The sequence below is a fragment of the Theropithecus gelada genome, chromosome 12, assembly GCF_003255815.1.
Source record: "Theropithecus gelada isolate Dixy chromosome 12, Tgel_1.0, whole genome shotgun sequence".
Lineage (NCBI taxonomy): Eukaryota > Metazoa > Chordata > Mammalia > Primates > Cercopithecidae > Theropithecus > Theropithecus gelada.
In genome coordinates this window covers 104,541,812-104,556,669 of record NC_037680.1, presented here as the reverse complement: position 1 = coordinate 104,556,669, position 14,858 = coordinate 104,541,812, and positions in this window count along the sequence as shown.

Here is a 14,858-nt window from a genome sequence, read left to right as displayed (position 1 = left end):
CATCTGATCTTACCTGGGACTTGAAAACTGACAGGGCCAGGGCCACTAATTGTATCATTCAATAAATATGTTTAAGGACCTGCCAGCACCAGGCATGCTGCTCTTATAGATCTAATTCTGAAAAATATTGCAAGGGAGTTATTCACAGAAAGAATCAGACTTCGGGTGAGTTTGAAATGATTGTAGGTTGCCAGGCACAGTGGCTCACGCCTGTAATCCCAGCACTTTGAGAGGCCGAGGCAGTGGATCACTTGAGATCAGGAGTTCGAGACCAGCCTGACCTACATGGTGGAACCTTGTCTCTACTAAAAATACAAAATAAGCTGGGTGTGGTGGTATGTGCCTGTAATCTCAGCTACTTGGGAGACTGAGGCAGAAGAATCGTTTGAACCCAGGAGGTGGAGGTTACAGTGAGCTGAGATCACGCCATTGTACTCCAGCATGGGTGACAAGAGCGAAACTTCATCTAAAAAAAAAAAAAAAGGAAAGAAAGAAAGAAATGATTGTAGGTCAATGGGAGACAGACCTCTAGATGTGACCAAATTTACATTCACTGATGGGTCAATGCCAGTACATGGCAGGCTGATAAACAGCCAGCACAGCTGATAAAACAGCTTTGCCACTGAGGCATTAGAGCAGAATGCCTGACTTGAAGCCTACCGTTTTCTAGACATGGGATCTTGGCCAAGGTCCATCACCTCTCTGGGCTTTAGTTTCCTCATCAAAAAGCTAGAAATGATCATGGTATCCAATTCACAGAGTTGAGTTTCAGAGAAGTTAAGCAACTGGCCAAGGTTATACAGCAAGAAAATGGCAGAGCTGGAACTCAACAAGTCTTTTTTTAAATCTCAGATTCAAAGAGCTAGAAATGATCATGGTGTTCAATTCATAGAGTTGTCACTATAAGCCTGATTCACTTGAAACATTCTGTAAGAATTAGGGACGGTGATGATAGTAATAAATAAGCCTGATTATGCTAAATTTGTTTGAAACTGAGGAAAGGATATGTACATATCATATCCATTTCAGTTGATAATCTAGGTCAACAGTTGCTCCAATTGCAATTTGGAATCTTTTGTGTGATCCTTGACAAGTATACCTTGCTAATTATGTCAATTAGTGTTAGTATACTTGGTTTAAATATTAAAATTAGTTTACATTTTTTAAAACATAACTACTTTCTCTTTGGACCCATATAGATTTACCTTCTTAAACAAATGCCCTAGAGGATCTAGAAGGGAAGAATGGATTCTATACCTTACCAAGCTAGAGATAGTCCAGAGAAGAACGACACAGGTGCAGAAAGACCAGGGATATCTGGAACATGAACCAGAGACCCTGGGGTGGGCATAATGCCACCCTTTGTGCCTGGCACACCATAGGTCCTTAATTAGTGAGTGATTTTCATTATGATCTGGAAGAGAAAGTCACTGATTATGTGTGAAACTAGAGGGCAGGGCTAAGAGAGTTAGATTCATGGAGGCAGATGTTGGCTCCCCATAAAGAACTCCTGCCAGTTTGTCCAGTAATGAATGAATAGACTAAGCTGTGTCCAAAAGTATGAGAATTTCCCAGCACTGAAAATGTTCTAGCTGAGGCCATTTGACCAGTTGCCAAGATGATTTTAAAACACGATTCTAAGTCGTCTGACAGACAGGACTAGATAAAATTTTCCTTTCATTTCTGTGGTTCCATGATCTTGTGCTCTCTGTGTGTCTGTGTGTTTTCACAAAAAGATAAAGGTGGAAAGGTATGAAACAGTGGGTTGCTCTTTGGAAGACAGAAGTTCTAATCCTACCCTTTCATCAATGAACTTTAAGCAAATCATTTGTCCTTCTAATCCTCAGTTACTCAACTGCAAATGATTTTCACTCATTCCATTCAGCGCTCACACACCACGACTCACTTATTCCTGCTCTGGCTCTGATTCTTGTCGTTCCTGCCACCCAGTGAGCCTCCCACGTCAGCTGTTCTAAAGCCTCACCCAGCGAGAATCACCTTGCCCACATGCTCAATTCGATTTTCTGCAACAGTGTGTGCTGGGTGTGGAGTTCACATCACGCACTCCAAGATGTCCCTACCATACGATGCCTGCCTCCAATCCTTATGCCAACAACTGCATCTGGCCACTTTCAAGTAAACTCACGGGACCCTAGTGATGGTTCTTTCATTTTGTGTTGAAAACTGCATTCTATTCGGTGTTGTTTATTTGATTTTTCTTCCTCTTACAGGGTTTATTCTAAACTCCCGAAGGATCTGATACAATAGCCCTTTGCGAAATTATGGAGAAAAGGTCTGAAATTATCAGCCTTGGTTGTCATTGGTTCTATGCTCCCACTTGCATTACAATGCCCTCCTCAGCTTGTCAGGGTGCCTCCTACCACCTCACTGCAGCAACTTGCTGAAATGTCACCGCACCCTGTTTCAGTCCCCAGAGGACAGTCTGCTGTGTGCCACTTCTGGAGTCTCTCCTCTTGGCCCTGGATCCCCTAAAGAACCTATAGTTCTTGGTGACTTCCATGTCCCACTCTGGGGTCCAGTGAACTTCTAAATACCTAAACTTGCCAGTTTGACAGATAAATTAGTCGTCTCGCTCCAGCCTGCATCAGGCTGCCATTTCCACTCAATGCCCACGCCTTTCTGCAATGCATGAAAGCTGCTTTGTGAGACTTGCTGGATTTCCAGGATCACCTCAAAGAAGTTTGGCATCATTTATCTCTGTTCTCGGATCCCAACATTCCAAAGAAGTTCTCTCCTGCCCTTCTACCTCCAACCGTGACTACCTCCAACTGTGACTAATTGTCTCCCTCCTTCTCCCTTCTACCCAGTTAAATGAGCCATTCTCTAAATATGCTGGTGGTAGTGGCACTGGGGATTGACTGGAATCAGATCGCTGGTGCCCCCTGCCTTGCCAGAGAAAAAGGCCCTGGTTAGGCTTGTGAATTTCATGCAGACAGGTAAAGACATCCTGTCATGCTTTTTATGGTGCCACCGCTAGCACAAGCCATGCCTTTGGGCAGATTATGAAAAGGCATCAGCTCTGGGTTGGAGGTGTTCCTTCACACTGCCAGGACCTCCAGACCTAATGGGGGCATTCCCGAGGCCAGGAGACCCAAGCTGAGCAAGGGCCAGGCTTTGCCCCACTCACTGGCAGGGCTTTGAGAGCTACTCAGACTGCCCAGTGGGCCACCCAGCCCCGCACAGGTGCCCAGGGAGCAGCTGATCCTTGCAAACACCTGCTAGACTAGGCCTGCTCACAAAACACCTTCACCTCTCCACACTCCTCATGAGCTTATACTCTCCTCTGGTGTACTTGCCTGCAAGTTGTTTTTCAATGAAAAAGAAGTGGGGAAAGATGGTGTATTGGGTAATGACATCACACCTGCCAGAGTGAGACTTCTGATGTTGCTAATGAGTTCGTCCTCTTTAGGGAGGCCTGATGGCCTAGAAAGGACACAAATGTGAGTCAGAGGATCCTGACGTTTGAATGCCAGTTCTGCCACTTACTAGCAGAGTCCCTTTTAGAACCTCGATTTGCTTAAATCAAAAGGGGGATAATAATACTATCTGCCTCATTGGGCTATTTTATGTAACAAATGATGTAAAACATATACAGTATGCCGTATACCCAATTTCTAGCACCTAAAATCTTTTTTCTTTGAACATTATCATAAAGAAATTAACCACATCTATCACTAAATTGTTTGACTCTGGAATACATGTTGATATGCAAAATATATCTAACCGTCTATTTCAAATAAAATATCACATCGAGGGACTGTTGCAATTCGGTCAAGGTTATTTATCTGCTAAATGGATCACTGCCAGTAGGGGGCAGCAGTGTACACCTGTTTTATAAGCGCATTTACATTCTTTCCGCAGGGTGACTACAGTCAATAATAACGTAATTGTATATTTAAAAATAACTTAAATAATGTAATTGGGTTGTTTGTAACTCAAAAGATAAATGCTTGAGGGGATGGATAACCCATTCTCCATGATGTGCTTTTTTTTCCAATCCTCAGAGACATCTAAAATGTGCTTATTTCGCATTGAATGCTGTCAAAATATCTCATGTACCCTGTAAATATATATACCTACTATGTACCCACAAAATTTTACAAATAATAAAAATAAAACTTTTTATAATAAAATAAGCAATAAATAAAACAACATACTCAGAAAAGAAAGAGGAAGGAAGGAAGGAAGGAAGGAAGGAAGGAAGGGAGGGAGGGAGGGAGGGAGGGAGGGAAGGAGGGAGCGAGGCCAGAGCCTTTGCCAGACAAAAGAGCCTACATATTGAGCAAACTCCTTCCTTTTAGCTACCTCAAAATTATCTTTGAAATAACTTGGCTGGGCGCGGTAGCTCACGCCTGTACCTCCAGCATTTTGGGAGACAGAGGCGGGCAGATCACTTGAGGTCAGGAGTTTGAGACCAGCCTGGGCAACATGGGTGAAACACTGTGTCTACTAAAAATACAAAAATTAGCCGGGTGTGGCGGTGGGCGCCTATAATCCCAGCTACTTGGGAGACTGAGGCAGGAGCATCGCTTGAACCCAGGAGGCAGAGGTTGCAGTAAGCCAAAATTACACTGCACTGTACTCCAGCCTGGGCAACAGAGTGAGACTCCAAGAAAGAAAGGAAAGGAAGAAAGAGAGAAAGAGAGAGAAGGAAGGAAGGAAGGAAGGAAGGAAGGAAGGAAGGAAGGAAGGAGAGAAAGAAAGAAAGAAAGAAAGAGAAAGAAAGAAAGAGAGAGAGAGAGAAAGAAAGAAAGAAAGAAAGAAAGAAAGAAAGAAAGAAAGAAAGAAAGAAAGAAAGAAAGAAAGAAAGAAAAGCAAGCAAGCTCGCTCCTTGCCATGACACACAAACATGCTAGCGATGGTAACAGTGATCATAATTAACATTTATTGAATGCTTACTTTGTACCAGGCTCTGGGTTAATTGTATCACCCAAATCATCTGCTTCAATCTTCACAAAAACTCTACCCAGTAAGGACCATTGTTCCTATTTTACAGATGACAAACTGAGGCTTTGAGAGAAGAGCACAGCTTGATACGCCCTCTCTGTTTGTGGCCATTTTGCAATAGTTCTTTATTTAGCCAACTTTACTTGCCTTGGTCTAAATTTTTTACTTTTTAAATTATTTTCTTACTGCCTTTTACAAATACAGAACTGTTTATACCGCTGCTTCTCTGAGGTGTGTCTGTGCTGGCTCAACACCACACGGTCCCTGCAGGACTTCCTGTAATGTCTAGCAAATTCCAAGATGATAATAGCTTGAATGCCTCTCAGCCAGGATTTTGACTTTGTGTGTGTCAACTGAACTGAATATGTGCTTGCTGAAAAGTCACATTTTAAAGCAGAAAGGGGAAGATCAGCTTGTCCTTATTTCTTGTGTTCAATGGAAATATATACAGGAAATACTTACAACGATAAAAACTTTTGAAGCCTATGGTTTTATGCTTGTTACTGCCACTGTTATCTTTGTTCTCAGGACATAAATCTCACAGACTGCTCAGCATCTCCAAAGAGCAACAGTAGTAGGTAACGAGGAGAAGGTGTAGCTGCGCAAACCTTGGCTACTCTCCCAAAGGGGGATTCCAGATCCTCTCCACCTCCTCTTTCTTTCTCGGACTCTGTTGGCACTCCCTTTTGTCTCGAAGCTCCTTTCGCTTTTTCCCGCCTTTCTGTCTTTTTTTTTTCTCTCTCTCTCTCTTATGTTTTAGTTCCACATTTCTGTCTCCACCTCCACACACGTAGCCCTTTCTTTTCCTAAACCAGCTCTTTCTTCTTCAAAGCCCTCCTGAACATCCCTTTCCCTTTTCCTCATATTTAATCAGCTAAGTACTTTTATTTCCAGAACTCTGACACGGCCACATTGGCAGATTTGGTGGGTTGGCTCACTCAGTTCTGTTTCATTCCCCTGCCAGTGGGCCTGGTGCCTGCTGGAGACCCCAGACAGCTTCACAGCCCAGGTTCCACGTGGGGCCTGATTCCCATCAAGCAGGCGGCACCCAGGTGATGCCCGTGCCATCTGGAAGCAGAAGCAACGTTGGCAGGTAGAGCCAGAGCTGCCGCAGGCAAGCTCGGCCCGGTCATCATGGGGGTAGCCTGTTTCCTTGTGCAGCAGCTCTAACAGAGCTCTCCACGGCTAGGCTCTAGCATCATGGATGGTGACAAGCCGTGTGCAGGCCATTCGGAATGCCAGCGAGATTGTGGTCCCACAGCCATCAGCTGTGTGCTGGCGTCCCAGTTCCCTGCTCCCTGATCACAGCAGAGTCGGCCACAGACCTAGTTGAACAGTTCTGCAGTGTTGTTTTGGCAGGCCCACCTGAAAATTCTGCTCAGAATCTGTTTTCACCCACTAATGATTTGGAAAACGTACTTCCTGTTTCGATCACTTTAGTTGAAACTACCACTGAGTCCTACCCAATCATTAATTAGTAGAAGAAGTGATTAGAGACTGGGATCAGTGGGTCACCTCTGCAATCCCAGCACTTTAGGAGGCCAAGGCAGGTCAGGAGTTCAAGGAGGTCAGGAGTTCAAGACCAGCCTGGCCAACATGCCGAAACCCTGTCTCTACTAAAAATGCAAAAATTAGCCAGGCATGGTGGCATATGCCTGTAATCAAGCTACTCAGAAGGCTGAGGCAGGAGAATCGCTTGAACCCAGGAGGCAGCGGTTGCAGTAAGCTGAGATCGTGCCACTGCAATCCAGCCTGAGCGACAAAATGAGACCCTGTATCAAAAAAAAAAAAAAAAAAATCCACACTGGCTGTCAGTCAGCCTCCTCCCCAGCAACCCCAGTTTATGCTCAATGGGTTCATGAATAAAGTGGTGTAAGAGGCAGGTATAAAGGTAAGGCACGGCCCATAGAGGATTCCTTGTCACCAAGGCTGGCCTATCTGTTGCTGCTGGGCTGGCTTGCCAATTGCTGTGCTACGTATCTAAATTGCCTGCAGCAGCAATCAACCTTGCAGCCCATTCTTCTCCCATCCCTGGAGAACCAGGCTGACACCCAGAAGGTTGATCATGTTGGAACTGCTCATCACTAAGGGGACAGAAAATTGCCCACAGTGAAAAAGACTTATGCTAGATAAGAATTTGCCATATCTGGCTGGGCGCGGTGGTCCACACCTGTAATCCCAGCACTTTGGGAGGCCGAGGCGGGCAGATAACAAGGTCAGGAGATCGAGACCATCCTGGCTAACACGGTGAAATCCCATCTCTACTAAAATTATAAAAAATTAGCTGGACATGGGGGCAGGTGCCTGTAGTCCCAGCTACTCAGGAGGCTGAGCCAGGAGAATGGCATGAACCCGGGAGGCAGAGCTGGCAGTGAGCCGAAATCGCGCCACTGCACTCCAGCCTGAGCGACAGAGCGAGACTCTGTCTCAAAAAAAAAAAAAAAAAAAAAAAAAAAAAGAATTTTCTGTGTCTGCCTACTGTGCTCCCTCCTGCAACACAATCTGCGTTGTCCATCATCCTGGTATCCAAACAATATTGTTTCTCACAAGAATCAAGGCAGTCAAATGGTTCTCTTCTCTTACCACATACCTTGCCTGAGCAACTGGCCTATAGAACACTCAGCTCCAGGGCCGAGTGGAAAAGCAACACTTGGCCAGGTGTGGTGGCTCATACCTGTAATCCCAGCACCTTGGGAGGCTGAAGCAGGTGGATCACTTGAGGTCAGGAGTTCGAGACCAGCCTGATCAACATTGCAAAACCCCACCTCTACAAAAACACAAAAATTAGCTGGGCGTGGTGGTGCACATCAGTAATCCCAGCTACTCTGGAGGCTGAGGCAGGAGAATGGCATGAACCCAGGAGGTGGAGGTTGCAGTGAGCTGAGGCTGTGCCCCTGCACTCCAGCCTGGGCGACAGAGCTGAGACTCCATCTCAAAAAAAAAAAAGAAAGAAAAGAAAAGCAACATTTGTTAGGTTGGGGTGTGTTGTTCTTGATGTGGTTTTTTGGTTCTGAACCAGCACCTGACCATCTTGGGTGCTGTCTCTCCTATGGTCAGAACACGTTGTTCTGGATGCCAAGGGTGGGGATGTGAGCGGCATCTCTTCACATTCCACCCAGTGATTTACTCAAAAAAGTTTGATCATGATCTATTTGACTGTGATTCTGCTTGTTTAGACGTCTGAGATCGCAAGAACAAAATTGTTCCACCATTAGACACACCCGTGTTCCCATAACTGAAAACTACCCTTTGGCCATTTCAGGTTCCTTTTGTCCCTGAATAAACAGGCCAAAAAAAAAGGGGGCGGGGAGAGGAGGAGGGATTTACCACATTGGCTGAGAAGAGTAGACTGATTATCAAGGGGAAATTGAGTTCCTGTTAAATCATGCCGTTGATGGGAGAATATTCCTCAAACCCAGAAATTTTGTCATGTCAGGGTGGTAAAAGTCAATGGAAGACCATGGGAACCAACATGACAAGGACCTTCCTAGGGTTCATGCCGTTCACAAAGGAAGGTTTGGATGACCCCCCTAAATAAAGACTCTAGCCTGCTCAAGGCAAAGAGAACACAGAATTGGCAGCGGAGTAAGAAATGGACACAATAAATACCAAATAAACCTCATGGTCAGTTGCGGAAATGAACACTGTTCATTGTTATAGCAAACTTTTTCTTCTTTCCACACTGTGTCATGTTTTTCTCTCTCTCCCATTTTTCTGCCATTGAGACAGCCAGGTGGGAGGGAGTCCAACCTCTCCAACCGGCCTACACACTGGAAGGAGCCACACAAGTTCATGCCATTTGCAGCAGGGAGGAGCCTGCCCCTCCTTTTCCTGTGTGGAACCTGGGATTCGAATGGCTAGGCAGGAAGTGCTCTAACAGGGACCCTGGCCTAGCTGAGAGTTCCTATTTCCATATTTTCTAACTTTTTTACCCACTAAAACCCTGGGTTTTTGGTGTTTTGTTTGTTTGTTTGTTTTTTGAGATGGAGTCTCGCTCTGTCGCCCAGGCTGGAGTGTAATGGCTTGATCTTGGCTCACAGCAACCTCCGCCTCCCAGGTTCAAGTGATTATCCTGCCTCAGCCTCCCAAGTAGCTGGGATTGCAGGCACCCGCCCTCATCGCCAGCTAATTTTTCTATTTTTAGTAGAGATACAGACAGTCTGTTGGCCAGGCTGGTCTTGAACTCCTGTCCTCAAGTGATCCACCCACCTCAGCCTCCCAAAGTAATGGGATTACAGGCATGAGCCACCATGCCCGGCCATAAAACTCTTGTCTTACTCACCATTCAAATTGTCTGCGAGCCTGCATTTTCATGGCCGTGGGAGGAAGAACCCCATCTTTAGCTGAACTAAGGAAAAGTCCTGCAACACAATTTTACATAAGGCTCTTTGGTGGGTGTTAACTTCATAATTTTGTCCACAGGTTATCATAAAACCATACAGGATTGTGGTTAAACAAAAGAAAGAAGGACTAACTCCCAGAGATGAACCCTGCAACTGATGACATTTGCGGTCCCTGCTTTGGGAAAAAAGTATTCTCATTTGCATGAGGAATGGTTTTATTGCCATCGTGAGAGCATTTTTTGTTGCTGTTGTGGTTTGAAAGTTTAAGTGTGGGAAGATGGGGACACATGGGTGTCAAGTGGTCAAAGGTTTGGTCTATGGCAAGAATTGGACTTTGGCTTCATCAGCTCCATCCCAACCCCCTTGGACTTGGCTCCACTGCAAGCTGGATGCTGAGAAACCAAAGACTACATTTCTGAGGCATCCTTCCAGCTCAAGTTTTTTATGTGACCTTGCCACCCGAGCCCTCTCTGAGCTGTGAGAAAGGATGGGAGCAGGGTGTTTGAGCCCAAATCTGGGCCATGTTCTTAGCCGTGATGAAAAGTTCAAGAGTGTTAGGAGGCCGGGAGTGGTGGCTCACGCCTGTAATCCCAGTACTCTGGGAGGCCAAGGCAAGTGGATCACTTGAGGTCAGGAGTTTGAGACCAGCCTGGCCAACATGGTGAAACCCCATCTCTACTAAAAAAAAAAAAAAAAAGGGAGGGGTTAGGGTCAGAAAGGCGGGAGTTCGATTCCTACTCTGCTACCTAATCCCTATGAGAATGTAGGCAATGTACTGACCTTCTCAGAGCCAAGCCTCGGTACCCCATGTGTCAAATGTTTATCTGTACCTAGTAGAATTATCCCAAGAAATAAGTATAAACCACCTTGTAAAGTACCTGGCACAAATCATGAAATGTCATTTCCCTATCCCTTAACAATTGATAATCTCTTTGGCAGTCAGGCAACTGGCCATATCTTTTTCAGCGATACAATGAGCAAAAAGTGTGCAACATTACAGGAATGATAAGAAAAGAATTTCTATTATCTAGCAGGGCATAAAGCCAGAGAAAATCTTACCCTCACTGGGGTCTGATTTATTTTTGGAGGTAGAAAGTTATCTGGGCAAAAGCCTCCTTTAGAATACAGGGCCAATATCATATTAAAACTTCTGGACTATATCACTGTTTAAACATACGGTTAAACGTACCTACACATCGTTTACAGGTAACAGAACTGTGTTCATATGCAGCCTTCTGCTTCCACTACTATCTTGATTTATTTCTCTCTTGAAGCAGAAAGTGCTATTGCCTACAGGAATTGTATTTTTATTTTTATTTTTTTAGTATTCTTCAAGTTAATGTTAATGTTCCTAAAATATGTTGTTACATGCTCTCTACTTTCACGGTAAAGCAGAACTATATTGAAATGCTTATTATCAAAATTCACGCATGATTTAACCTATAGATATGAAAAGAATAAAACTTCAAATTGTTTCTTCACAGTGGAAACCCCCACTTTTTAAACAATGAAGTGTCAGGGTTGGCTGTCCTACTGAGGCTACTGTTCTAGAAATGTTTGGCACCTGATAACCCTAGGCAGAACAAGAAAGCTATTCATTATCCAGTAACAAAATATACAGTGTTAGATATCATTTCTGGTATAAACTTCTCAGTACTTCCCATGACTAAGGTGGAGGAAAGAAGTTCCCCTTTCAGAGAACAGGTTTGGAGGAGAGAAGGGATTATTTTCTCTTTTATTGAAATATGTCATGGGTTTGATGAAAGCTATGTGTGATGCTTAAATATTTGAAGACTATACTAACTTGATTTTTCTATTGTAACCAGGAATATAGAAACAATGAGCAGATATTTAGATATATAGGATAGAGTACACCCACATATTAATGGTAATAGGGATGGAGTAAGTGAAAGAATAGGAAATACAAGAAAAAACAACTAAGAGACAGATGGCTACAGAAGAGGAAAAGAAGATATTAAATGTAAAGATAGAGGGACACAAAAATAAAAGAGAGAGAGAGAAAACTCTAAAATATAAATAGAAGGCTGGGCACAGTGGCTCATGCCTATAATTCCAGCACTTTGGGAGGCCGAGGAGGGAGGATTGTTTGAACCCAGGTGCTTAAGACCAACCTGGGGAGCATGGAAAAAACACATATCTACAAAAAATACAAAAATTAACTGAGCGTGGTGGTGCACGTCTGTGGTCCCAGCTACTTGGGAGGCTGAGGTGGGAGGATCATTTGAGCCCAGGAGGCAGGATTTCAGTGGCCAAGATGGTGCCATTGCACTCCAGCCTGGGTGACAAAGCCAGATCCTGTCTCAAAAAATGAAATAAAATGTAAATAGGAAACACAGTGCTAAAGAATCTGAACTCAACACCTAGGTCTTGGAATAAGTGTAGGAATGGAGTTGTTTATTTCTCTGTCTCCTTTACTTGCCAAGTCAACGAATTCACCACTGCATCACTCAAGTTCAGCACAACGCCAATAAACTCTTGTTCCGTAACTGAGTGAGGTTGAGGAATCATCATAGAACTACTGAATGTTAGTTACAAAGACCTTGAAAGATACACTCTCTTTGAAGCTATTGTTCACCGTATCTTGGTTCTTTCTGGGAACAAACAATACTCTTCTCAAGACAGTTGGAGATAGATAGCTTTCTTCTAATAGGATAAAACCTCCTGCCTCTGCCTACCAGTTTAACCCTTGGAACTGTATCTGGCATATCTAACTTCTCTTCTATAGGACAGCCCAGCGGAAGCCAGCTTTATGTGGCCTTCAAGATCACCTCGAATCCCCACTGGTTCCTCACACCACAGTTTCCAATGCCCTCGTCTTTATGACTCCATCCTCTAAGAGCATTTTCCTGATCTTCTTTTCTCCTTTCAAAGCATGGCTGCTTCTCTTGGTGTGGTTGGAACAATACAAAGGAAAGGGGCCATGACTGCCTTCATTCTAGAGACTGCAGGTATAATACTATACCTTCAATTCAAATTACTTTTCTTTGAGCGGTCGCATGGTAATAAGAAGAGCTCACCACTGAAGGGCACTTTACAGTTTACATGCCTCATGCCTCACACTGAAAAACAGTCTTCATCCTCTCCTCTGGGTACAAAGCTCTGGGAAATGTTTGAAATAGGACAAGGAAGTTTGTCTTTGATCAAACAAACTTCGTGCACCAACTCTCCTTCCCGCCCAGGGGTGTTCCCAAGTGCCTTTCCTTCAGTTTCTGCACTTAGCAAAGCTGACTCACCCTTACTTGCCAGCATGCTGGGGGCTTCTCTGTTAACTTCCCTTCTCAACAATCCCCTCCAAATCCTTTCCCAGCCAAGCTCTTCTTCCTCCTGCCCATAATTCTGGTTAAGGGAACAAGTGCTGAGCCAGGTTACATCATTACTCAGGGGCATGAATCCAGACAATTGATTTGACCTTCATTCCGTCTCCTGTAAAATGAGGATAATAAAAATGCTGAGCTTCTTGAATTCCTGAGAGATATAGCAATAAGTGGAAACCCCTCAAATGGGGCCGGGGACCCAGAAAGTCCTCAGGAAGCATTAGTTAGTATCACAGTGCTTGTCCTGGGTCTGCCTCCTGAGGAAGCCCTGTGATTTATTCAGTCACACTAAAGACTGGCTTCAAACTGTCATGTGCAGGGTTCCTTACACTGAGCTCCTGAAACTGTATGCACAATTATGTGAATCCAAATGTATTTCCCCTGAAATTCTTTACCCCAGGTGCAAAGTAGAGTCATGTGGGGAGCTTTTAGAAACCACTGATGTCCAGCCCCATCATCCCCAACCAGATATTCCGATGCAAAGCATTCCTGAGTAAGGCCCAGGCACTTCTCCCAGTAAACGTAACAGGCAGCCAGGGGTGAGAACCACTGATGCATGCATGGCAAGATTCTTAACAAAGGTGAGCATCAGGTCACTTGTGTGGTCTAAGAAAAATAAACTACCCATGCCAAACCTCCCAGAAACTCAGACCCTATAGGTCTGAGTTAGGATCAAGTAACTGTTTTAAAAGCAATACAGGTGATTTGGATAGAGGCAGGAGGCAGATAAATTCTAGGCAGACAGGGGCAGGACCCCACTGAAACTCCACCTTCGAGTCGAAAAGCCTGAAACCCACTGCCCAAACTGAGAACTTCTATCCCTTTTTGCCTGCTCTCTCCCAATTGGTTCTTTCTGAATAATGTCTTTTTATCAATCAAACATTGCCCTTTCCAAAACTACCTAGAGCCTGTGCCACCCCCGATCCTGTGCCTATAAAGACCCCAGACTCAGTCGGTAGAAAGAGAGAAGTGACTTGACTGGAGAGAGGTTACTTGGCTTCAGAGGGACAGCTGGACTTCAGAGGAGAGATGGCTTAACTTTGGACTTCAGGAGATTATTGGTCTGTCCTGCCCCATCTCCAGCTTCCCTCTCTGCTGAGACCCATTTTCATCACTAAATAAAATTCTCCACTTTCACCATCCTTCAGGTGGCCATGCGGCCTCATTCTCCTTGGATGCCAGACGAGAGCTTGGGACCCGTCTAGTGCAGGAAACCAAAAAAAGCCATCACAATGGCCCTTTGCTGTCACTGGTGGAGCGATGAGAGCATTATAACATGCCCTCTGGGGCTTTAGGGTTGCAGGAACACCCACCTGGGTACCACTGCGGGGCCCACATGAAGTCTGCTCCTTCCAGCGCCCAAAGTGGCCAGCCAGATCCTACACTCACTCGCTCATGTGCTTCCTCCCACGAGAGGTTGAGCACGACAGGCCAAATAAATGGGTCACCCCTGTTGCAAGTCTGATGAAGGGGTTGAGAAAAACCCTGCTTCAATTCTGATATGCTCCAGAGAACCACTGGCTGGCAAGTTTTCATCACATTGTCCAAACATAAAAAAAAAAAACGAAAAACAGTGGCTCCCTAACAGAAGTCAATGGTGTGGTATCTACCTAGGATGAGGTTTTTTCTGCCAGGCTTCTCTTTTCTGGCCTCAGGTGTCCAGCCCTAAGCTCCCTGGGGCCAGCCCTGGCTGTTCTCCCTGCTAATCAGGCAGATCACCAGCCAGAGCAGCTTTCATCTTTCCTGAGAATGAGGAAAAGCAGGAGAAATGGCTGAAACCATGGGGTTCCTTCTTCATCTTTATTCACAATATTTTGGATTGAATGAAATAGCTTTAAGAAAGTTGTTTCTATTTCTGCCAACATATGCATGCGGGAACAGGTTTTTCACAATAACTGATAAAAATGAAATCCAGGAAGAAGTAGGATATCGTCACGTCATTTCACGCTGCACCAAATATATATGTGCAAATTGACAAGCTTGTACAAAGAAACAAAAAATAAGCCCAAGTAAGGTAAAATATCTGAATTCCTTAATATAGTCTCTTTAGAAATTTATATATCAACATAAGTTTACCTCCTGGGCTTTCTTAAGATACATTTTTCATTATAGCAAAATTGTTCTTCCCATATTTATGGTGTTAAAATGTCCTTTCTTTAGTGAAATGGTGGCACATTTGCTTTTTCATTGGTTTGTAATGACTTTGCTCTGA